The sequence below is a fragment of the Uloborus diversus genome, chromosome 8, assembly GCF_026930045.1.
Source record: "Uloborus diversus isolate 005 chromosome 8, Udiv.v.3.1, whole genome shotgun sequence".
NCBI classification, from domain to species: Eukaryota; Metazoa; Arthropoda; class Arachnida; order Araneae; family Uloboridae; genus Uloborus; species Uloborus diversus.
The window spans coordinates 54375618-54399260 of NC_072738.1; the positions used below are offsets into that span (position 1 = coordinate 54375618).

At 37.5% G+C, this 23643-nt stretch overlaps 17 non-coding genes across 17 annotated transcripts; all 17 read right to left on the reverse strand.

The window, feature by feature from the left end:
* Positions 1–984: 984 nt before the first annotated feature.
* Positions 985–1066, reverse strand: Trnal-uag (transfer RNA leucine (anticodon UAG)). Its single transcript has one exon. It is a non-coding gene; the product is annotated as a tRNA-Leu (tRNA).
* An 812-nt stretch (positions 1067–1878) lies between these two features.
* Positions 1879–1960, reverse strand: Trnal-cag (transfer RNA leucine (anticodon CAG)). Its single transcript has one exon. It is a non-coding gene; the product is annotated as a tRNA-Leu (tRNA).
* Positions 1961–2233: 273 nt separating this feature from the next.
* Trnal-aag (transfer RNA leucine (anticodon AAG)) lies at positions 2234–2315 on the reverse strand. Its single transcript has one exon. It is a non-coding gene; the product is annotated as a tRNA-Leu (tRNA).
* Positions 2316–2915: 600 nt separating this feature from the next.
* Positions 2916–2997, reverse strand: Trnal-cag (transfer RNA leucine (anticodon CAG)). Its single transcript has one exon. It is a non-coding gene; the product is annotated as a tRNA-Leu (tRNA).
* A 275-nt stretch (positions 2998–3272) lies between these two features.
* On the reverse strand, positions 3273–3354 carry Trnal-aag (transfer RNA leucine (anticodon AAG)). The gene has a single exon. It is a non-coding gene; the product is annotated as a tRNA-Leu (tRNA).
* Positions 3355–6540: 3186 nt separating this feature from the next.
* On the reverse strand, positions 6541–6622 carry Trnal-uag (transfer RNA leucine (anticodon UAG)). Its single transcript has one exon. It is a non-coding gene; the product is annotated as a tRNA-Leu (tRNA).
* Positions 6623–10150: 3528 nt separating this feature from the next.
* Positions 10151–10232, reverse strand: Trnal-uag (transfer RNA leucine (anticodon UAG)). The gene has a single exon. It is a non-coding gene; the product is annotated as a tRNA-Leu (tRNA).
* An 812-nt stretch (positions 10233–11044) lies between these two features.
* On the reverse strand, positions 11045–11126 carry Trnal-cag (transfer RNA leucine (anticodon CAG)). Its single transcript has one exon. It is a non-coding gene; the product is annotated as a tRNA-Leu (tRNA).
* A 273-nt stretch (positions 11127–11399) lies between these two features.
* Positions 11400–11481, reverse strand: Trnai-aau (transfer RNA isoleucine (anticodon AAU)). The gene has a single exon. It is a non-coding gene; the product is annotated as a tRNA-Ile (tRNA).
* Positions 11482–12080: 599 nt separating this feature from the next.
* Positions 12081–12162, reverse strand: Trnal-aag (transfer RNA leucine (anticodon AAG)). Its single transcript has one exon. It is a non-coding gene; the product is annotated as a tRNA-Leu (tRNA).
* Positions 12163–12639: 477 nt separating this feature from the next.
* Positions 12640–12721, reverse strand: Trnal-uag (transfer RNA leucine (anticodon UAG)). Its single transcript has one exon. It is a non-coding gene; the product is annotated as a tRNA-Leu (tRNA).
* A 253-nt stretch (positions 12722–12974) lies between these two features.
* On the reverse strand, positions 12975–13056 carry Trnal-cag (transfer RNA leucine (anticodon CAG)). Its single transcript has one exon. It is a non-coding gene; the product is annotated as a tRNA-Leu (tRNA).
* Positions 13057–13559: 503 nt separating this feature from the next.
* Positions 13560–13641, reverse strand: Trnal-uag (transfer RNA leucine (anticodon UAG)). Its single transcript has one exon. It is a non-coding gene; the product is annotated as a tRNA-Leu (tRNA).
* A 1724-nt stretch (positions 13642–15365) lies between these two features.
* Trnal-cag (transfer RNA leucine (anticodon CAG)) lies at positions 15366–15447 on the reverse strand. The gene has a single exon. It is a non-coding gene; the product is annotated as a tRNA-Leu (tRNA).
* A 509-nt stretch (positions 15448–15956) lies between these two features.
* Positions 15957–16038, reverse strand: Trnal-uag (transfer RNA leucine (anticodon UAG)). Its single transcript has one exon. It is a non-coding gene; the product is annotated as a tRNA-Leu (tRNA).
* Positions 16039–21441: 5403 nt separating this feature from the next.
* Positions 21442–21523, reverse strand: Trnal-aag (transfer RNA leucine (anticodon AAG)). The gene has a single exon. It is a non-coding gene; the product is annotated as a tRNA-Leu (tRNA).
* A 615-nt stretch (positions 21524–22138) lies between these two features.
* On the reverse strand, positions 22139–22220 carry Trnal-uag (transfer RNA leucine (anticodon UAG)). The gene has a single exon. It is a non-coding gene; the product is annotated as a tRNA-Leu (tRNA).
* Positions 22221–23643: the final 1423 nt, after the last annotated feature.

Genomic DNA, 23643 nt, shown 5'->3' on the forward strand with positions numbered 1-23643 from the left:
TGGTGGCTTTTAGCTGCATGCACAAAGGTATCCTTTAGGGAAATAGGGGATTAGCCGCAAGTTTGGATCTTTTGTAAGCATTTATCTTTAAAATACTTCCCACGCTTGAGCAACTGATATCTGGACACTCAGAAGGGATTTAAAAGTCATCGGAATTAGGATAAAAGAAAAGACAAGTCTCTGTGTGTATAGGTCGTTTTGAAGGGTCACAATGTATCAAAAGGCACCGAAGAATACTTTTTATCCTCTTAGAAAATCATTCCCACAGTTATTAAAGCGTTTTGTCCATTCAACAGGTCCAACTCACAGGTTGTACAGATCAGTCAATTGTTTGAAGAATGCTTTGTTGCGCCATTTTGAAAGATAGATCATCTTACATTTAACAGTTCTTAAGATTTCTTAAGTGTATAAAAAGAAAAAAAATGATATACTGAGGTAAAAGCAAAAAAAAAATAATAATAATAATTGAATAAAATAATTAGTGTTATAAAAATAATTGCTTTTTGTCCTATCCTCTATTGTTTATTTTCCCGTTATGTACTGTGTAAATTTAAGGAATATTTTAGCACATATTAGCAACCTTGTATTTTATTGCACTATTTAATTCAGGGCCAAAAAACTAATAAAGCGAAGCGATTTTCGAATACAAGCTGAACAGCAAAAACAACATTAAAATCCCGATAGCAAAATGGGGAAAAAAGTGCTATTACAACGTAGCAAAAAGCAACTCCGTTCGTTATCTGCGGCATGCGCGTTAAGGGGTTTCGGGCTGGTCATGGAATGGGTTAAACAACCGCAATGACGAAAAACAAATTAAACTAAAGAGTTTTTGTACCAGTCCATGCAGAGACTCGATTTCATTCAAACTACTTTCAACAAACTATACTCGTATGCCACAAAAGGGTTAAAATCCTTAGTCTATTAATCGAAAATAATTATCTTTTTCTGCCAATGACTTACAAAAAAGAAACTTCCAAGCCTCACTGGCAGCGGTGGGATTCGAACCCACGCCTCCGAAGAGACTGGTGCCTAAAACCAGCGCCTTAGACCGCTCGGCCACGCTACCCACGGAGATAGGCGTAACTCTTCAGAAAAATATGAGGACACGTTTCGGATTGTTTTAAACAAACGCAATGACGAAAAACAAATTAAACTAAAGAATTTTTGTAGCAGTCCATGCAGAAATTCGTTTTGATTCAAACACAAACAATACTCGTATGCCGCAAAAGGGTTAAAATCCTTAGTCTATTAATCGAAAATAATTATCTTTTTCTGCCAATGACTTACAAAAAGGAAACTTTCAGGCCTCACTGGCAGTTGTGAGATTCGAACCCACGCCTCCGAAGAGACTGGTGCCTAAAACCAGCGCTTTAGGCCGCTCGGCCACGCTACCGTCGAAAAGGGAGCGCTAGGTAGGCAAGAAAACGAGAGCTTGCAGTTTATATTTAGCGGAAATTTTTATGCAAAAAGCAAGTCAAAAGAGACTCGAACTTCAGTTTGCTTTTTTCGACATTTCATCATAAAAGAACAAACTTTGTGTTACTGGCAGCGGTGGGATTCGAAACGACGCCTCCGAAGAGACTGGTGCCTAAAACCAGCGCCTTAGACCGCTCGGCCTTGCTACCCACGGAGTTAAGTGTAACTCTTCAGAAAAATATGAGGACACGTTTCGGATAGTTTTAAACAAACGCGATTACAAAAAACAAATTAAACTAAAGAGTTTTTGTACCAGTCCATGCAGAGACTCGATTTCATTCAAACTACTTTCAACAAACTATACTCGTATGCGGCAAAAGGGTTAAAATCCTTAGTCTATTAATCGAAAATAATTATCTTTTTCTGCTAATGACTTACAAAAAAGAAACTTTCAAGCCTCACTGGCAGCGGTGGGATTCGAACCCACGGCTCCGAAGAGACTGGTACCTGAAACCAGCGCCTTAGACTACTCGGCCACGCTACCTGCAAAGCGTCCCGTTTTTCCGAAAAAAAATGTTAAACTAAAGTTCAAACTTAGCAAGAGGCTGTGCAAAGACGGATTTTTTGAAAGAGTAATTTTTACTCCGGGCAATATGGTGGATTCTAATCTGACTCAAAAACTTAAATTTGAAAATGAGGTGGTGTTATACATCGTTTGCATTAGCTACATATGTTAAAATCGTCTAAAAGTAATTGTTTGTTCTTCTTTTACCTTTCAGATCCGCTAAAGAAAAAAAAAGGAATATTTCGTATACACTGGCAGCGGTGGGATTCGAACCCACGCCTCCGAAGAGACTGGTGCCTTAAACCAGCGCCTTAGACCGCTCGGCCACGCTACCCACGGAGTTAGTCGTAACTCTTTAGAAAAATATTAGGACACGTTTCGGATTGTTTTAAACAAACGCAATGACGAAAAACAAATTAAACTAAAGAGTTTTTGTACCAGTCCATGCAGAAATTCGATTTCATTCAAACACAAACTATACTCGTATGCCGCAAAAGGGTTAAAATCCTTAGTCTATTAATCAAAAATAATTATCTTTTTCTGCCAATGACTTACAAAAAGGAAACTTTCTGGCCTCACTGGCAGTTGTGAGATTCGAACCCACGCCTCCGAAGAGACTGATGCCTGAAACCAGCGCCTTAGACGACTCGGCCACGCAACCTGCAAAGCGTCCCGTTTTGCCGAAAAAAAATGTTAACATAAAGTTCAAACTTAGCAAGAGGCTGTGCAGAGACGGATTCTTTGAAAGAGTAATTTTCACTCCGGGCAATATGGTAGATTCTAATCTGACTCAAAAAAATAAAATTTGAAAATGAGGTGGTGTTATATATCGTTTGCATTAGCTACATATGTTAAAATCGTCTAAAAGTAATTGTTTGTTCTTCCTTTACCTTTTAGATCCGCTAAAGAAAAAAAAAGAATATTTTGTACTCACTGACAGCGGTGGGATTCGAACCCACGCCTCCGAAGAGACTGGTACCTGAAACCAGCGCCTTAGACCACTAGGCCACGCTACCTGCAAAGCGTCCCGTTTTGCCGAAAAAAAAATGTTAACATAAAGTTCAAATTTGGCAAGAGGCTGTGCAAAGACGGATTTTTTGAAAGAGTAATTTGCACTCCGGGCAATATGGTGGATTCTAATCTGACTCAAAAAACTAAAATTTGAAAATGAGGTGGTGTTATACATCGTTTGCATTAGATACATATGTTAAAATCGTCTAAAAGTAATTGTTTTTCTTCCTTTACCTTTTAGATCCGCTAAAGAAAACAAAAAAGAATATTTTGTATTCACTGGCAGCGGTGGGATTGGAACCCACGCCTCCGAAGAGACTGGTGCCTTAAACCAGCGCCTTAGACCGCTCGGCCACGCTACCGTCGAAAAGTGAGCGCTAGGTAGGCAAGAAAACGAGAGCTTGCAGCTAATTTTTTCCTTAAATTTTTATGCAAAAAGTAAGTTAACAAGAGACTCGAACTTCAGTTTGCTTTTTTCGACATTTAATCGTAAAAGAACAAACTTTGTATTACTGGCAGAGGTGGGATTGAACCCACGCCTCCGAAGAGACTGGTGCCTAAAACCAGCGCCTTAGACCGCTCGGCCACGCTACCCACGGAGTTAGGCGTAACTCTTCAGAAAAATATGAGGACACGTTTCGGATAGTTTTAAACAAACGCAATGACGAAAAACAAATTAAACTAAAGAGTTTTTGTACCAGTCCATGCAGAAATTCGATTTCATTCAAACACAAACTATACTCGTATGCCGCAAAAGGGTTGAAATCCTTAGTCTATTAATCGAAAATAATTATCTTTTTCTGCCAATGACTTACAAAAAGGAAACTTTCAGGCCTCACTGGCAGTTGTGAGATTCGAACCCACGCCTCCGAAGAGACTGGTGCCTTAAACCAGCGCCTTAGACCGCTCGGCCACTCTACCGTCGAAAAGTGAGCGCTAGGTAAGCAAGAAAACGAGAGCTTGCAGCTTATTTTTTCCGGAAATTTTTATGCAAAAAGCAAGTCAACAAGAGACTCGAACTTCAGTTTGCTTTTTTCGACATTTAATCGTAAAAGAACATACTTTGTATTACTGGTAGCGGTGGAATTCAAACCCAAGCCTCCGAAGAGACTGATGCCTAAAACCAGCGCCTTAGACCGCTCGGCCGCGCTACCCACGGAGTTAGGCGTAACTCTTCAGAAAAATATGAGGACACGTTTCGGATAGTTTTAACCCATTCTTTGCTCCGGCCGATACAGGATCGGCCGCGCAGTTTGTGTTAAAACTGCCTCGGCCGATTCAGGCTCGTCGCAAGAAAGTGGTTCCTAACTGCCTTCGACGATCCTGTGTCGTCACGGCGTTTCTAGCAGTTTTTGCTTCGGCTGAATATGTGTCGGCGATCCTTCTAGGGGCAGAACCCTGTTATTGCGCTTCTCTGTTGGGTTCTGGTGCTTTTAGGGGAGCGCTAATCGAACTCTTTTCCTTATTCAAAAAGGATGTAACTTACAGTATTTCACGAAATTTCTTGTAAGTTATTTTATTTTACTAAGATAATAACCTTTCAATTACTCTTAGATGCGACACGAATAATGCTTCAAATAATCAGGCATTATATTTTTAACTTTTCGTGGAAGCTTTGTTTCTTAGCATTCTGGCCTTCGAACTCCTGATGAACAAGTGGGAAAATATTTCCTTACACATTTACCAATATTTCTATGCCTGAATAAAGCAAAGAAACAGGAATATTTTTTTCTTGTTATCAAAAATCCAACTTCTTACCCAAGCAACCTTCATTAAATTGCTCATAATCCTCAAATTTTATAATTTATTTTATACACTATTATTTTTTTAATTATCTTACACATCTTAATTTTGTACGAGTATGTTTTTTTTATTATTATAATGTGTTTACTACGCTTTTTAGTTATTTGCACACTATTATTATTTTTTAATATTTATTCATTTTTAAATCATGATATTTTCAAACTTAAATTGTAACGTTTTATATTCGCCGCACCCTTTGGTGGCTTTTTAGTGATACAGTTTTGAATATTTTTAATTTTACAAACAAAAATTATGACGACCGCATTGATTATACATAATAGTTGACCCCTATGCAAAACATAAAATATATACTACAGTACAAATGAAATGATAATATCTTGAGTTCTTTTCGCTTCACTCATACAAAACGAAACATTCCTTTTCTCCCTTTCTTTTTCAGATTTTATTTATTGTTTTAAAATAGCTCCAATGTTTTGATTGCACCTTCTTTTATGAGATTTTAAAAATAGAAATAAAACATTTGATTTCTTTTCAATGCCTTAATTAGTAAATAATCCTATAAAACTAACTAAAATTTATCCAAGTATGTTTTAAAAAAAGAAAAAACAATCCGACTCGATTTCAAGCAAAATTTTCTTTTTTTTTTCTTCTGAAGACATGGTCCCAAGTACAAGCAGTAAAGCTTGCTTTGAAATTCCTTTCTGATTCAAACTGTTTTGTTGTACGAAAATAATGCGGAAGGGTTGATCACAAGACACCACCTCTTTAGGGAATCCGCCCAGGCCGATTCCTCTCTCAGCTGGTGGCTTTTAGCTGCATGCACAAAGGTATCCTTTAGGGAAATAGGGGATTAGCCGCAAGTTTGGATCTTTTGTAAGCATTTATCTTTAAAATACTTCCCACGCTTGAGCAACTGATATCTGGACACTCAGAAGGGATTTAAAAGTCATCGGAATTAGGATAAAAGAACTGACCAGTCTCTGTGTGTATAGGTCGTTTTGAAGGGTCACAATGTATCAAAAGGCACCGAAGAATACTTTTTATCCTCTTAGAAAATCATTCCCACAGTTATTAAAGCGTTTTGTCCATTCAACAGGTCCAACTCACAGGTTGTACAGATCAGTCAATTGTTTGAAGAATGCTTTGTTGCGCCATTTTGAAAGATAGATCATCTTACATTTAACAGTTCTTAAGATTTCTTAAGTGTATAAAAAGAAAAAAAATGATATACTGAGGTAAAAGCAAAAAAAAAATAATAATAATAATTGAATAAAATAATTAGTGTTATAAAAATAATTGCTTTTTGTCCTATCCTCTATTGTTTATTTTCCCGTTATGTACTGTGTAAATTTAAGGAATATTTTAGCACATATTAGCAACCTTGTATTTTATTGCACTATTTAATTCAGGGCCAAAAAACTAATAAAGCGAAGCGATTTTCGAATACAAGCTGAACAGCAAAAACAACATTAAAATCCCGATAGCAAAATGGGGAAAAAAGTGCTATTACAACGTAGCAAAAAGCAACTCCGTTCGTTATCTGCGGCATGCGCGTTAAGGGGTTTCGGGCTGGTCATGGAATGGGTTAAACAACCGCAATGACGAAAAACAAATTAAACTAAAGAGTTTTTGTACCAGTCCATGCAGAGACTCGATTTCATTCAAACTACTTTCAACAAACTATACTCGTATGCCACAAAAGGGTTAAAATCCTTAGTCTATTAATCGAAAATAATTATCTTTTTCTGCCAATGACTTACAAAAAAGAAACTTCCAAGCCTCACTGGCAGCGGTGGGATTCGAACCCACGCCTCCGAAGAGACTGGTGCCTAAAACCAGCGCCTTAGACCGCTCGGCCACGCTACCCACGGAGATAGGCGTAACTCTTCAGAAAAATATGAGGACACGTTTCGGATTGTTTTAAACAAACGCAATGACGAAAAACAAATTAAACTAAAGAATTTTTGTAGCAGTCCATGCAGAAATTCGTTTTGATTCAAACACAAACAATACTCGTATGCCGCAAAAGGGTTAAAATCCTTAGTCTATTAATCGAAAATAATTATCTTTTTCTGCCAATGACTTACAAAAAGGAAACTTTCAGGCCTCACTGGCAGTTGTGAGATTCGAACCCACGCCTCCGAAGAGACTGGTGCCTAAAACCAGCGCTTTAGGCCGCTCGGCCACGCTACCGTCGAAATGTGAGCGCTAGGTAGGTAAGAAAACGAGAGCTTGCAGCTTATTTTTTCCGAAAATTTTTATGCAAAAAGCAAGTCAACAAGAGACTCGAACTTCAGTTTGCTTTTTTCGACATTTACTCGTAAAAGAACAAACTTTGTATTACTGGCAGCGGTCGGATTCGAACCCACGCCTCCAAAGAGACTGGTGCCTAAAACAAGCGCCTTAGACCGCTCGGCCACGCTACCCACGAAGTTAGTCGTAACTCTTTAGAAAAATATTAGGACACGCTTCGGATTGTTTTAAACAAACGCAATGACGAAAAACAAATTAAACTAAAGAGTTTTTGTACCAGTCCATGCAGAAATTCGATTTCATTCAAACACAAACTATACTCGTATGCCGCAAAAGGGTTAAAATCCTTAGTCTATTAATCAAAAATAATTATCTTTTTCTGCCAATGACTTACAAAAAGGAAACTTTCAGGCCTCACTGGCAGTTGTGAGATTCGAACCCACGCCTCCGAAGAGACTGGTGCCTTAAACCAGCGCCTTAGACCGCTCGGCCACTCTACCGTCGAAAAGTGAGCGCTAGGTAGGCAAGAAAACGAGAGCTTGCAGCTTATTTTTTCCGGAAATTTTTATGCAAAAAGCAAGTCAACAAGAGACTCGAACTTCAGTTTGCTTTTTTCAACATTTAATCGTAAAAGAACATACTTTGTATTACTGGTAGCGGTGGAATTCAAACCCAAGCCTCCGAAGAGACTGATGCCTAAAACCAGCGCCTTAGACCGCTCGGCCGCGCTACCCACGGAGTTAGGCGTAACTCTTCAGAAAAATATGAGGACACGTTTCGGATAGTTTTAACCCATTCTTTGCTCCGGCCGATACAGGATCGGCCGCGCAGTTTGTGTTAAAACTGCCTCGGCCGATTCAGGCTCGTCGCAAGAAAGTGGTTCCTAACTGCCTTCGACGATCCTGTGTCGTCACGGCGTTTCTAGCAGTTTTTACTTCGGCTGAATATGTGTCGGCGATCCTTCTAGGGGCAGAACCCTGTTATTGCGCTTCTCTGTTGGGTTCTGGTGCTTTTAGGGGAGCGCTAATCGAACTCTTTTCCTTATGCAAAAAGGATGTAACTTACAGTTTTTCACGAAATTTCTTGTAAGTTATTTTATTTTACTAAGATAATAACCTTTCAATTACTCTTAGATGCGACACGAATAATGCTTCAAATAATCAGGCATTATATTTTTAACTTTTCGTGGAAGCTTTGTTTCTTAGCATTCTGGCCTTCGAACTCCTGATGAACAAGTGGGAAAATATTTCCTTACACATTTACCAATATTTCTATGCCTGAATAAAGCAAAGAAACAGGAATATTTTTTCTTGTTATCAAAAATCCACCTTCTTACCCAAGCAACCTTCATTAAATTGCTCAAAATCCTCAAATTTTATAATTTATTTTATACACTATTATTTTTTTAATTATCTTACACATCTTAATTTTGTACGAGTATGTTTTTTTTATTATTATAATGTGTTTACTACGCTTTTTAGTTATTTGTACACTATTATTATTTTTTAATATTTATTCATTTTTAAATCATGATATTTTCAAACTTAAATTGTAACGTTTTATATTCGCCGCACCCTTTGGTGGCTTTTTAGTGATACAGTTTTGAATATTTTTAATTTTACAAACAAAAATTATGACGACCGCATTGATTATACATAATAGTTGACCCCTATGCAAAACATAAAATATATACTACAGTACAAATGAAATGATAATATCTTGAGTTCTTTTCGCTTCACTCATACAAAACGAAACATTCCTTTTCTCCCTTTCTTTCTCAGATTTTATTTATTGTTTTAAAATAGCTCCAATGTTTTGATTGCACCTTCTTTTATGAGATTTTAAAAATAGAAATAAAACATTTGATTTCTTTTCAATGCCTTAATTAGTAAATAATCCTATAAAACTAACTAAAATTTATCCAAGTATGTTTTAAAAAAAGAAAAAACAATCCGACTCGATTTCAAGCAAAATTTTCTTTTTTTTTTCTTCTGAAGACATGGTCCCAAGTACAAGCAGTAAAGCTTGCTTTGAAATTCCTTTCTGATTCAAACTGTTTTGTTGTACGAAAATAATGCGGAAGGGTTGATCACAAGACACCACCTCTTTAGGGGGCACCTCTTTAGGGAATCCGCCCAGGCCGATTCCTCTCTCAGCTGGTGGCTTTTAGCTGCATGCACAAAGGTATCCTTTAGGGAAATAGGGGATTAGCCGCAAGTTTGGATCTTTTGTAAGCATTTATCTTTAAAATACTTCCCACGCTTGAGCAACTGATATCTGGACACTCAGAAGGGATTTAAAAGTCATCGGAATTAGGATAAAAGAACCGACCAGTCTCTGTGTGTATAGGTCGTTTTGAAGGGTCACAATGTATCAAAAGGCACCGAAGAATACTTTTTATCCTCTTAGAAAATCATTCCCACAGTTATTAAAGCGTTTTGTCCATTCAACAGGTCCAACTCACAGGTTGTACAGATCAGTCAATTGTTTGAAGAATGCTTTGTTGCGCCATTTTGAAAGATAGATCATCTTACATTTAACAGTTCTTAAGATTTCTTAAGTGTATAAAAAGAAAAAAAATGATATACTGAGGTAAAAGCAAAAAAAAAATAATAATAATAATTGAATAAAATAATTAGTGTTATAAAAATAATTGCTTTTTGTCCTATCCTCTATTGTTTATTTTCCCATTATGTACTGTGTAAATTTAAGGAATATTTTAGCACATATTAGCAACCTTGTATTTTATTGCACTATTTAATTCAGGGCCAAAAAACTAATAAAGCGAAGCGATTTTCGAATACAAGCTGAACAGCAAAAACAACATTAAAATCCCGATAGCAAAATGGGGAAAAAAGTGCTATTACAACGTAGCAAAAAGCAACTCCGTTCATTATCTGCGGCATGCGCGTTAAGGGGTTTCGGGCTGGTCATGGAATGGGTTAAACAACCGCAATGACGAAAAACAAATTAAACTAAAGAGTTTTTGTACCAGTCCATGCAGAGACTCGATTTCATTCAAACTACTTTCAACAAACTATACTCGTATGCCACAAAAGGGTTAAAATCCTTAGTCTATTAATCGAAAATAATTATCTTTTTCTGATAATGACTTACAAAAAAGAAACTTCCAAGCCTCACTGGCAGCGGTGGGATTCGAACCCACGCCTCCGAAGAGACTGGTGCCTAAAACCAGCGCCTTAGACCGCTCGGCCACGCTACCCACGGAGATAGGCGTAACTCTTCAGAAAAATATGAGGACACGTTTCGGATTGTTTTAAACAAACGCAATGACGAAAAACAAATTAAACTAAAGAATTTTTGTAGCAGTCCATGCAGAAATTCGTTTTGATTCAAACACAAACAATACTCGTATGCCGCAAAAGGGTTGAAATCCTTAGTCTATTAATCGAAAATAATTATCTTTTTCTGCCAATGACTTACAAAAAGGAAACTTTCAGGCCTCACTGGCAGTTGTGAGATTCGAACCCACGCCTCCGAAGAGACTGGTGCCTAAAACCAGCGCTTTAGGCCGCTCGGCCACGCTACCGTCGAAAAGGGAGCGCTAGGTAGGCAAGAAAACGAGAGCTTGCAGTTTATATTTAGCGGAAATTTTTATGCAAAAAGCAAGTCAAAAGAGACTCGAACTTCAGTTTGCTTTTTTCGACATTTCATCATAAAAGAACAAACTTTGTGTTACTGGCAGCGGTGGGATTCGAAACGACGCCTCCGAAGAGACTGGTGCCTAAAACCAGCGCCTTAGACCGCTCGGCCTTGCTACCCACGGAGTTAAGTGTAACTCTTCAGAAAAATATGAGGACACGTTTCGGATAGTTTTAAACAAACGCGATTACAAAAAACAAATTAAACTAAAGAGTTTTTGTACCAGTCCATGCAGAGACTCGATTTCATTCAAACTACTTTCAACAAACTATACTCGTATGCGGCAAAAGGGTTAAAATCCTTAGTCTATTAATCGAAAATAATTATCTTTTTCTGCTAATGACTTACAAAAAAGAAACTTTCAAGCCTCACTGGCAGCGGTGGGATTCGAACCCACGGCTCCGAAGAGACTGGTACCTGAAACCAGCGCCTTAGACTACTCGGCCACGCTACCTGCAAAGCGTCCCGTTTTTCCGAAAAAAAATGTTAAACTAAAGTTCAAACTTAGCAAGAGGCTGTGCAAAGACGGATTTTTTGAAAGAGTAATTTTTACTCCGGGCAATATGGTGGATTCTAATCTGACTCAAAAACTTAAATTTGAAAATGAGGTGGTGTTATATATCGTTTGCATTAGCTACATATGTTAAAATCGTCTAAAAGTAATTGTTTGTTCTTCTTTTACCTTTCAGATCCGCTAAAGAAAAAAAAAGGAATATTTCGTATACACTGGCAGCGGTGGGATTCGAACCCACGCCTCCGAAGAGACTGGTGAATTAAACCAGCGCCTTAGACCGCTCGGCCACGCTACCCACGAAGTTAGTCGTAACTCTTTAGAAAAATATTAGGACACGTTTCGGATTGTTTTAAACAAACGCAATGACGAAAAACAAATTAAACTAAAGAGTTTTTGTACCAGTCCATGCAGAAATTCGATTTCATTCAAACACAAACTATACTCGTATGCCGCAAAAGGGTTAAAATCCTTAGTCTATTAATCAAAAATAATTATCTTTTTCTGCCAATGACTTACAAAAAGGAAACTTTCTGGCCTCACTGGCAGTTGTGAGATTCGAACCCACGCCTCCGAAGAGACTGATGCCTGAAACCAGCGCCTTAGACAACTCGGCCACGCTACCTGCAAAGCGTCCCGTTTTACCGAAAAATAATTTTAACATATAGTTCAAACTTAGCAAGAGGCTGTGCAAAGTCGGATTTTTCAAAGAGTAATTTTCACTCCGGGCAATATGGTGGATTCTATTATGACTCAAAAAACTAATATTTGAAAATGAGGTGGTGTTATATATCGTTTGCATTAGCTACATATATTAAAATCGTCTAAAAGTAATTGTTTGTTCTTCCTTTACCTTTTAGATTCGCTAAAGAAAAAAAAAGAATATTTTGTATTCACTGGCAACGGTGGGATTCGAACCCACGCCTCCGAAGAGACTGGCGCCTTAAACCAGCGCCTTAGACCGCTCGGCCACGCTACAGTCGAAAACTGAGCGCTAGGTAGGCAAGAAAACGAGAGTTTGCAGTTTTTTTTTCCGGAAATTTTTATGCAAAAAGCATGTCAACAAGAGACTCGAACTTCAGTTTGCTTTTTTCGACATTTAGTCGTAAAAGAACAACCTTTGTTTTACTGGCAGCGGTGGGAGTCGAACCCACGCCTCCGAAGAGATTGGTGCCTAAAACCAGCACATTAGACCGCTCGGCTACGCTACCCACGGAGTTAGGCGTAACTCTTCAGAAAAATATGAGGACACGTTTCGGATTATTTTAAACAAACGCAATTACAAAAAACAAATTAAACTAAAGAGTTTTTGTACCAGTCCATGCAGAAATTCGATTTCATTCAAACACAAACTATACTCGTATGCCGCAAAAGGGTTAAAATCCTTAGTCTATTAATCGAAAATAATTATCTTTTTCTGCCAATGACTTACAAAAAAGAAACTTTCAAGCCTCACTGGCAGCGGTGGGATTCGACCCCACGCCTCCGAAGAGACTGGTGCCTAAAACCAGCGCCTTAGACCGCTCGGCAACGCTACCCACGGAATTAGGCGTAACTCTTCAGAAAAATATGAGGACACGTTTCGGATAGTTTTAAACAAACGCAATGACGAAAAACAAATTAAACTAAAGAGTTTTTGTACCAGTCCATGCAGAGACTCGATTTCATTCAAACTAGTTTCAACAAACTATATTCGTATGCCGCAAAAGGGTTAAAATCCTTAGTCTATTAATCGAAAATAATTACCTTTTTCTGCCAATGACTTACAAAAAAGAAACTCTCAAGCCTCACTGGTAGCGGTGGGATTCAAACCCACGCCTCCGAAGAGACTGGTACCTGAAACCAGCGCCTTAGACCACTCGGCCACGCTACCTGCAAAGCGTCCCGTTTTGCCGAAAAAAAATGTTAACATAAAGTTCAAACTTAGCAAGAGGCTGTGCAAAGACGGATTTTTTGAAAGAGTAGTTTTCACTCCGGGCAATATGATGGATTCTTATCTAACTCAAAAAACTAAAATTTAAAAATGAGGTGGTGTTATATGTCGTTTGCATTAGCTACCTATATTAAAATCGTCTAAAAGTAATTGTTCTTCCTTTACCTTTTAGATCCGCTAAAGAAAAAAAAAAGAATATTTTGTATTCACTGGCAGCGGTGGGATTCGTACCCACGCCTCCGATGAGACTGGTGCCTTAAACCAGCGCCTTAGACCGCTCTGCCACGCTACCGTCGAAAAGTGAGCGCTAGGTAGGCAAGAAAACGAGAGCTTGCAGCTTTTTTTTTCCGGAAATTTTTACGCAAAAAGCAAGTCAACAAGAGACTCGAAGTTCAGTTTGCTTTTTTCGACATTTAATAGTAAAAGAACAAACTTTGTATTACTGGCAGCGGTGGGATTCGAACCCACGCCTCCGAAGACACTGGTGCCTAAAACCAGCGCCGTAGACCGCTTGGCCACTCTACCCACGCAGTTCGGCGTAACTCTTCAGAAAAATATGAGGACAAGTTTCGGATTGTTTAAAACAAACGCAATGACGAAAAACAAATTAAACTAAAGAGTTTTTGTACCAAACCATGCAGAGACTCGATTTCATTCTATCACAAACTATACTCGTATGCCGCAAAAGGGTTAAAATCCTTAGTCTATTAATCGAAAATAATTATCATTTTCTGCCAATGACTTACAAAAAGTAAACTTTCAAGCCTCACTGGCGGCGCTGAGATTCGAACCCACGCGTCCGAAGAAACTTGTATCTGAAACCAGCGCCTTAGACCACTCGGCCACGTTACCTGCAAAGCGACCTGTTTTGTCGAAAAAAAAATGTCAACATGAAGTTCAAACTTAGCAAGAGGCTGTGCAAAGACGGATTTTTTGAAAGAGTAATTTTCACTCCAGGCAATATGGTGGTTTCTAATCTGACTCAAAAAACTAAAATTTGAAAATGAGATTGTGTTATATATCGTTTGCATCAGCTACATATGTTAAAATCATCTAAAAGTAATTGTTTGTTCTTCCTTTACCTTTCAGATCCGCTAAAGAAAAAAAAAAAGAAAATTTTGTATTCACTGGCAGCGGTGGGATTCGAACCCATGCCCCCGAATATACTGGTGCCTTAAACCAGCGCCTTAGTCCTCTCATCCACGAACCGTCGGAAAGTGAGCGCTAGGTAGATAAGAAAACGAGAGCTTGCAGCTAGCATTTTCAAGAAATTTTTATGCAAGAGGCAAGTCGACAAGAGACTCAAACTTCAGTTTTCTTTTTTCGACATTTAATCATAAAAGAGCAAACATTGTATTTACTGGCTGCGGTGGGATTCGAACTCACGCCTCCGAAGGGACTGGTGCCAGCGCCTTAGACCGCTCGGCACCGCGACCCACGGAGTTAGTCGTAACTCTTCAGAAAAATATGAGGACACGTTTCGGATAGTTTTAAAAAAAAGCAATGACGAAAAACAAGTTAAACTAAAGAGTTTTTGTCCCAGTCCATGCAGAGACTCGATTTCATTCCAACACAAACTATACTCGTATACCGCAAAAGGGTTAAAATCCTTAGTCTATTAATCGAAAATAATTATCTTTTTCTGCCAATGACTTACAAAATGGAAACTTTCAGGCCTCACTGGCAGTTGTGCGATTCGAACCCACGCCTCCGAAGAGACTGGTTTATAAACCAGCGCTTTAGACCGCTCGGCCACGCTACCGTCGAAAGGTGAGCACTAGGTAGGCAAGAAAACGAGAGCTTGCAGCTTATATTAAGCGGAAATTTTTATGCAAAAAGCAAGTCAACAAGAGACTCTAACTTCAGTTTGCTTTTTTCGACATTTAATCATAAAACAGCAAACATTGCATTTACTGGCAGCGGTGGGTTTCGAACCCACGCCTCCGAAGACACTGGTGCCTTAAACCATCGCCTTAGATCGCTCGGCTACGCGACCCGCGGATTTAGGCGTAACTCTTCAGAAAAATATGAGGACACGTTTCGGATAGTTTTAAACAAACGCAATGACGAAAAACAAATTAAACTAAAGAGTTTTTGTACCATTCTATGCAGAGACTCGATTTCATTCAAACTAGTTTCAACAAACTATACTCGTAAGCCGCAAAATTGTCAAAATCCTTAGTCTATTAATCGAAAATAATTATCTTTTTCTGCCAATGACTTACAAAAAAGAATCTTTCAAGCCTCACTGGCAGCGGTGGGATTCGAACCCACGCCTCCGAAGAGACTGGTACCTGAAACCAGCGCCTTAGACCACTCGGCCACGCTACCTGCAAAGCGTCCCGTTTTGCCGAAAAAAAAAATGTTAACATAAAGTTCAAACTTAGCAAGAGGCGGTGCAAAAACGGATTTTTTGAAAGAGTAATTTTCACTCCGGGCAATATGGTGGATTCAAATCTGACTCAAATAACTGAAAGTTGAAAATGAGGTGGTGTTGTATATCGTTTGCATTAGCTACATATGTTAAAATCGTCTAAAAGTAATTGTTTGTTCTTCCTTTACCTTTCAGATCCGCTAAAGAAAAAAAAAAGAATATTTTATATTCACTGGCAGCGGTGGAATTCGAACCCACGCATCCGAAGAGACTGGTGCCTTAAACCAGCGCCATAGATCGCTCGGCCACGCTACCGTCGAAAAGTGAGCCCTAGGTAGGCAAGAAAACGAGAGCTTGCAGCTTATTTTTTCCGGAAATTTTTATGCAAAAAGAAAGTCAACAAGAGACTCGAACTTCAGTTTGCTTTTGTCGACATTTAATAGTAAAAGAACAAACTTTGTATTACTGGCAGTGGAGGGATTCGAACCCTCGCCTCCGAAGAGGCTGGTGCCTAAAACCAGCGCCTTAGACCGCTCGGCCACGCTACCCACGGAGTTAGGCGAAACTCTTCAGAAAAATATGAGGACACGTTTCGGATTGTTTTAAACAAACGCAATGACGAAAAACAAATTAATCTAAAGAGTTTTTGTCCCAGTCCATGCAGAGACTCGATTTAATTCAAACACAAACTATACTCGTATGCCGCAAAAGGGTTAAAATCCTTAGTCTATTAATCGAAAACTAGTCGACCCGTGCGGAACTCCGCACTGTACTTCGAATCGTTTCATAAGGCATTTCGCTCTTTAAAAATTTCAAAGAAAGAATATTATGAAGAAAAACCGAAAAAAGTAAACGGAAAAAAGTAAGCGCACAAGAGAAGGCATGAAATTTGAAGACATCAGTAACAAAACCTCGTTAAATACAACGTTGTAATAATTTGATCATCGATCCCATTTTGGTTGTACGTATTTTCAATGCCAATATAAATATCATTAAAAGTGTGGCTAAGTGACACGTGAAAAATCAGTAATTTTGCATGTGAAAAAACAGGTTGTGGCAGATACAGTCCTGCCCATGTGAGCAACTGACGGAAAAAAAGACACATTTAAGAGATATTTAGTGGCACGGATTTGAACTGGCGCTATTCTGATTAACAGTACGACGCTCCAACAAACCTAGCAACTGTGCCTTCCTTTTCGAATGCTATTCATTGAAGGAATGCGTAATAAAACCCAGTAAAAAAGTTTTTCGTCGAAAAAATATAATAAGGTCATGCGTCTATGTTTTGTCATTAGCCAGCATGATACGATTTAAAATTATTCGTAAAACATGGAATTTGATTAAAGAATGAGGAAGATCTCACACGTAGCGATTGAAACAAACATTCTAGAGAAGTAATAAATTCGGTTGAAAAAATAAGTGTTTTTATTTTTGAATATTCAACAATTTCCTCCTATAGCAGGCTTCTTTAACCTGTACGGCTTAAAAGCCCGCACTTGTTTTTCTTTTAATCGAACACTTAAAATTCAAAACCAAAACCAGTTGAACTGAGTTCGTTTTTTAAGTGTATTTTTTCGAACGTAGACAAAATGTTTTTTTTTTCAGCCGAAAGCAGAGGAGTAGAAAATGATTTCTTACTAATGAAGTTGATAATAATTTTAATGTTTTATATCGTATTCAAATAAATAATTAAAGATTTACTGTTTGAAACTCGTAGTTTTAATTTGGCGTAGTATTTTTTCATTTGTACAAAAAATCGAACACTGCTATTAGAAAAATCTACATTTCAGCATACAATGAAAATGTTTTTTTGCACAAAAAGGATTCCCTTGAGGTATATGTAATATAATTTTTTTGTGCTTACATTATGCTCAGTTGTCTGGACGGAGTCAAAGCTTTAAAAAAAAGGGAAGAACACCCTTCGATTAGCAGTCAACTTATATGAATGATAACTGTAGCCTGCATAAAGGAGTCGAAACACCAAATAGCATTCCCACTGCATTTATTTTATTATGTGTGTTATCTGTTGTATGTTATGAGTACATGTAATGCGTAGGGTCTGGTGGGGGAAAGTGGTCAATGGGGTAATGTGGTCATTCGTCAAATAAATGGCTATAGCTTGGAAATAAAGGTCCCCATGAATGTGAAAATTTTATTATAGAGTAGAGCTGTTAGAAACTACATTTTGAATACAAAATTTTACAACTGGCAAAATTTTATTTGGTTAAAAAAAAATGTTTTGTGTGAATATGAAAAGTTTTTAAATTTAAACACCTCTTTTAACTTCCTTGGGAAATTTTGTTTGTTTGAATTATGAACAGATTGACTGCATAGGAAGCTTCCAACATGGCTCAAGAACTCTTACTCATTCGCAGTTAGCTGAATCTCTTTTAGATAATTTTTTTAGAACGATTTAAGTAAGATGGGGTAAAGTGGTCATAATATTAGGCTTAACAAATATACCTTACTTCTAATGTCACTTAATCGTTGAGTATAATGCAGACATAAATTAAATATTAATTTAATTTAATTTGTATTGTTTTTGCTGTAAACGGGTTAAATATACGAGTATATGCATATGCATACGCATATACTCGTGTAGGCACGTATATGTACTCTCATAAATCTACCAATAAATACGTATATGGGTATCTGCAAGCATTTTTAATCTATACAGATATACATTCGACTATACACGTATATACTCGCTTATACTCGTATAAACACTTATATACTCAGGTAGACACGAATATACGCGTACGTACTCGAGTAGACACTTATATACAAGCATATGATAGACAAGTAAACAGGGTGAGTTTAAACCTTTGGGCAAATTATTAAAATGTGTTAGAGGGTAGAATAAGAAGCATGACTCATAAGGAACATATGGTCACAAACACAATGCTGACGTGCAACATGCACGCAAAGCCAGAAACCGATGGATGCAAAACAGGTCACACAAATTTATTACACAAAGAAAATTTTACACAAGATTTTAGGTCTCAAGAAAGTTTTAAAGTGATTGATGAAATTTGCGGCCTGCATCTGTAATACATGTGCTTCGCAATCACATAGCACTCTCTGTTGCAATAACGAGAGTTTTGAAAAAGTTTCATCTGTCGCTGCGCCTTTGTTGCGATGCTTGTATTAGAGCTACTACAAGCCGTAACTTTCAACAACTGCTCTAAATATTTCTTAAAAACTAAAATGTTGGGTAAAATCATCTTTGTGTAACCAAATTGCGATTTGTTTAAATTTATCAGTTTCTGGCTTTGTGTGCATGTAGCGCGTCACGGAATGTAAGTCGCTTAGAATTCTTTGCTTCTTATCCTCCCCTCTCACACTCCTTAGATTTTTACCCAAGAGCTTAGATTCATTCTGTAGGCACACATGTATATAAGCTTATATACTCGTGTATACATATATGTACTGGTGTATACACGTAAATGTACGTATATATATCTATACAGGTATATAATCGTGTTTGCACTTATACATACGTATATACTCGTGTTTTACAATATATATTTGCGAGTAGACACGTACAAACATGCACTAGATGTATCCACGAATTAAATCGTGTATACTCGTATATATGTGCATGTACACTTATATATGCTTGTATAAGTCTACTAAACACGTATATATTCAGATATGCGTGTATAAGTCTACTAAACACGTATATATTCAGATATGCACTATGTACTCGAGATACAAGTGCATACACGCATATGATGTTCGTTTACACGCGTATATACCCGAACGTGCACGTGACATGTATATACACGTGACACGTATATACTCGTGTAGACACGAATACACACCTGTAGTTAATCACGTATACATGCTTATATACTCGTGCATACACGTATATACTTGAGTAGGCACGTGCATGCATGTATCTGATGCATACATGTATCTACTCATATATGAACGAGTTTACTAATGTTTACACGACACGTATATACTCGTGAATACACACATATGCTTGTGCATATACTTGTAACTTAAAAAAATAACCGAAATATACAAATATTAGGGTTGTTTATAATGGTTTTGCATCTATTTTTAACTATTACCATTTTACCCCATGCTATGACCCCTTTCCCCCACCCCATGGGGAAAAAGTGGTCATAATTACGAAGGGAAAAGAAAGTGTTATAAAACTACTTAAATCAATATTTATTTTCCTAAAACTCAAAGTACTGTGTTCCTTAATAATGCAATGTAAAATAAAAACAAAAAAAGTTTAAATGTTTAAAGACTTTATTGTATCTATTATTCACATAAGTTGAAAACCTGCGATTTTATGACCACTTTACCCCACCAGACCCTAATATTACTGTAAATTTGCTATTATGTCGGACAGCCCGAACTGGCGCGAAGTTCAGACAGTTTATAGCCGAACGCAATACCGAAAAAAAAACCCCACAGGTAATTTTAAATTTTTTTTCTTGGCGAGAAGTGTTTTTATTTCTGAAAATTTTTACAATTTGTTATCACATGCTGTTTGAACCGTTATGACTTAGGATGGCAGCACGTGTTCATCATTTAACAGCACGGTTAAAATACAAAATAATTTGAACTAAGTTCTTTTTTAAGCGTAGCTTTTCAAATGTAGTAAAAATATGATACGCTATTTTTTTTTTTTTTTTGCAAAAAGCTGAAAAATATATATATATATTACTCTTTAAATTGAGGTAGTATTTGTACAAAGAGTCAAAAACTCATTAGAAGAATCTATATTTAACATACGATTTATTATATTTTACTAAACAAAAAACAATTCCAATGTTGTCTGAAATCTTAAACCTGATACTTATATTTTCGTTTACATTATGCTTTAATTTTCTTCCCGGAGCCAAAGCAAAAAAAAAAAACACCCTTACAATTGAGTTTCAATTTAGCTCCGTGTTGCATCAAGTTTTCATAATAGCTACGAGCGTTTCTACCTCATGTACTCCCTCATATTTGTTATTAATTGTTCATGTAATGGGCGATATTGTTCTAAATTTTTGATGCAGATTGTCCGGACGTGGGCCCGAACACACATTCTCCCGGTTACCAGTCGAACGCTCTGCCGATCAAGCTATTCAGCTCTGTCGGTAACAGTGCAAGTTAAAGCTATAAATTTAACCGAAAACCTCATCCTGGTTCTTTAAAACAGGTTTTTTCTCTCGAAAAAACAATTTTTAGACCGTGGGTCTATTTTTCGTCAGTAGCCTGTACGATAAGTTTTAAAATAAGGTGTAAATCAAAGAAATCGAACAAGAATTGAGGAAAATCTCGCGTAGAAACCAAAAACAGGCTACAGAAATAATATATAAGGATAATTATCTTTTTCTGCCAATGACTTACAAAAAGGAAACTTTCAAGCCTCACTGGCAGTTGTGAGATTCGAACCCACGCCTCCGAAGAGACTGGTGCCTTAAACCAGCGCTTTAGACCGCTCGGCCACGCTACCGTCGAAAAGTGAGCGCTAGGTAGGCAAGAAAACGAGAGCTTGCAGCTTATATTTAGCGGAAATTTTTATGCAAAAAGCAAGTCAACAAGAGACTCTAACTTCAGTTGTCTTTTTTCGACATTTAATCATAAAACAGCAAACATTGCATTTACTGGCTGCGGTGGGATTAGAACCCACGCCTCCGAAGACACTGGTGCCTTAAACCATCGCCTTAGACCGCTCGGCTACGCGACCCGCGAAGTTAGACGTAACTCTTCAGAAAAATATGAGGACACGTTTCAGATAGTTTTAAACAAACGCAATGACAAAAAACAAATTAAACTAAAGAGTTTTTGTACCAGTCCATGCAGAGACTCGATTTCATTCAAACTAGTTTCAACAAACTATACTCGTAAGCCGCAAAATTGTCAAAATCCTTAGTCTATTAATCGAAAAAAATTATCTTTTTCTGCCAATGACTTACAAAAAAGAACCTTTCAAGCCTCACTGGCAGCGGTGGGATTCGAACCCACGCCTCCGAAGAGACTGGTGTCTTAAACCAGCGCCTTACACCGCTCGGCCACGCTACCGTCGAAAAGTGAGCTCTAGGTAGGCAAGAAAACGAGAGCTTGCAGCTTATTTTTTCCGGAAATTTTTATGCAAAAAGCAAGTCAACAAGAGACTTGAACTTCAGTTTGCTTTTTTCGACATTTAATAGTAAAAGAACAAACTTTGTATTACTGGCAGCGATGGGATTCAAACCCACGCCTCCGAAGAGAATGGTGCCTAAAACCAGCGCCTTAGACCGCTCGGTCCCGCTACCCTCGGAGTTAGGCGTAACTCTTCAGAAACATATGAGGACACGTTTCGGATTGTTTTAAACAAACGCAATTACGAAAAACAAATTAAACTAAAGAGTTTTTGTACCAGTCCATGCAGAGATTCGATTTAATTCAAACACAAACTATACTCGCGTCCGGTGATGGTGCTGCCATCTATCGGTATATAAAATAATAGAGGCAAGGCACATAGTATGCAGTCCTCGACATAAATACAGTTGAAGTCAGTTGTGACTCTTGAATAGAATAGAATAGAATAGAACTATACTCGTATGCCGCAAAAGGGTTAAAATCCTTAGTCTATTAATCGAAAATAATTATCTTTTTCTGCCAATGACTTACAAAAAAGAAACTTTCAAGCCTCGCTGGAAGCGGGGGGATTCGAACCCACGCCTCCGAAGAGACTGGTGCCTAAAACCAGCGCCTTAGACCGCTCGGCCACGCTACCGTCGAAAGGTGAGCGCTAGGTAGGCAAGAAAACGAGAGCTTGCAGCTTATATTTAGCGGAAATTTTTATGCAAAAAGCAAGTCAACAAGAGACTCGAACTTCAGTTTGCTTTTTTCGACATTTAATCATAAAAGAGCAAACTTTGTATTCACTGTCAGCGGTAGAATCCGAACCCACAACTCCGAAGAGACTGGTGCCTTAATCCAGCGCCTTAGACCGCTCGTCCACGCTACCGTCGGAAAATGATCGCTAATTTCAGTGAATCTTTTTTTACGTGTCAATCCGAATTCTAATAGATTCGTATTTGCAAGTGTGAATCCGAATATGAAATTCGGATTCATACCTATGAATCCGAATCCGAATCTATTCAGATTCAGACCTATGAATCCAAATCATTTCTGATTCACATCTGTGAATACGAATCCATTTGGATTCACACTTGTATTCACTGAAAAATTCAATTCAAAAGCTCAATATAAATAAAGAAATGTCTGTCTGTACCTCGCTACAGGTCGAGTTTTGGGTGCTAGTGAATTTCTGAAGAAAAATGATGATATTGTTATGGGTCCAAAAATTTTAAAAGTGAAATTCTACCAAAGTAATGTAAATTGAAACTTTGATTTGTTTACATAATTTTACCACAGATATGTAAAAGCTAAAAACGAACAGAAACACAATCATAGGATTGAAAAAAATTTAATGACCGTTCTAAAAAAATAGTGAAAGGACCCGCAGATAGTTCGAATTGCGGATAAAACGACCGCCCATAGTCGGGAGTTTACAGTATTTGTCATAAAATTGCTAATTAAATGGAATTCATTATAAAGCAGCCTAATTATTGATAACTCTTATCAATAATTAGGCAGGGGCATAAAAGGCAGGGGCATTATGCCCTTAAGGGGGCATAAAATTATTATTTGTTATTGTAAAATACCAATACACTCCTATTTGTGACTCTGAGTGTTTTTTAAAAAAATAAATGACCTCAGAATTTATGCATGAATTACACGATTCATTTATTTTTTATTAGGAAAAGAATAAGTACAGTGAAACCTGTGTAAGTTGACCACTCGCGGTGCAATACTTTCGCGGTCAACTTAGACAGGTGGTCAACTTATAAAAGGCGGTAATGATTGTTTTTATTTTCTGTCATTTCTTGTGTCACCATGCATTCATTTTTTGATGAATTCACCCTTACACTTTCTGTTCAACTCACTTCCATTGTTTAACATTATGAAACACTAATTAAAGATACTATTCAAATATTTTTGTCATTTTTTCCTTGTTTTCAACCATATTAGACACTAATTCTAGAAATTCCATATGCGCCCAGCTAATTTTCTCTGGTTTTCTTCCTTCTCAATTAATATTCATATTTCATACTTTTTATTAATCTCAAGTTCAGTTAACTTTCTTTTTGAAG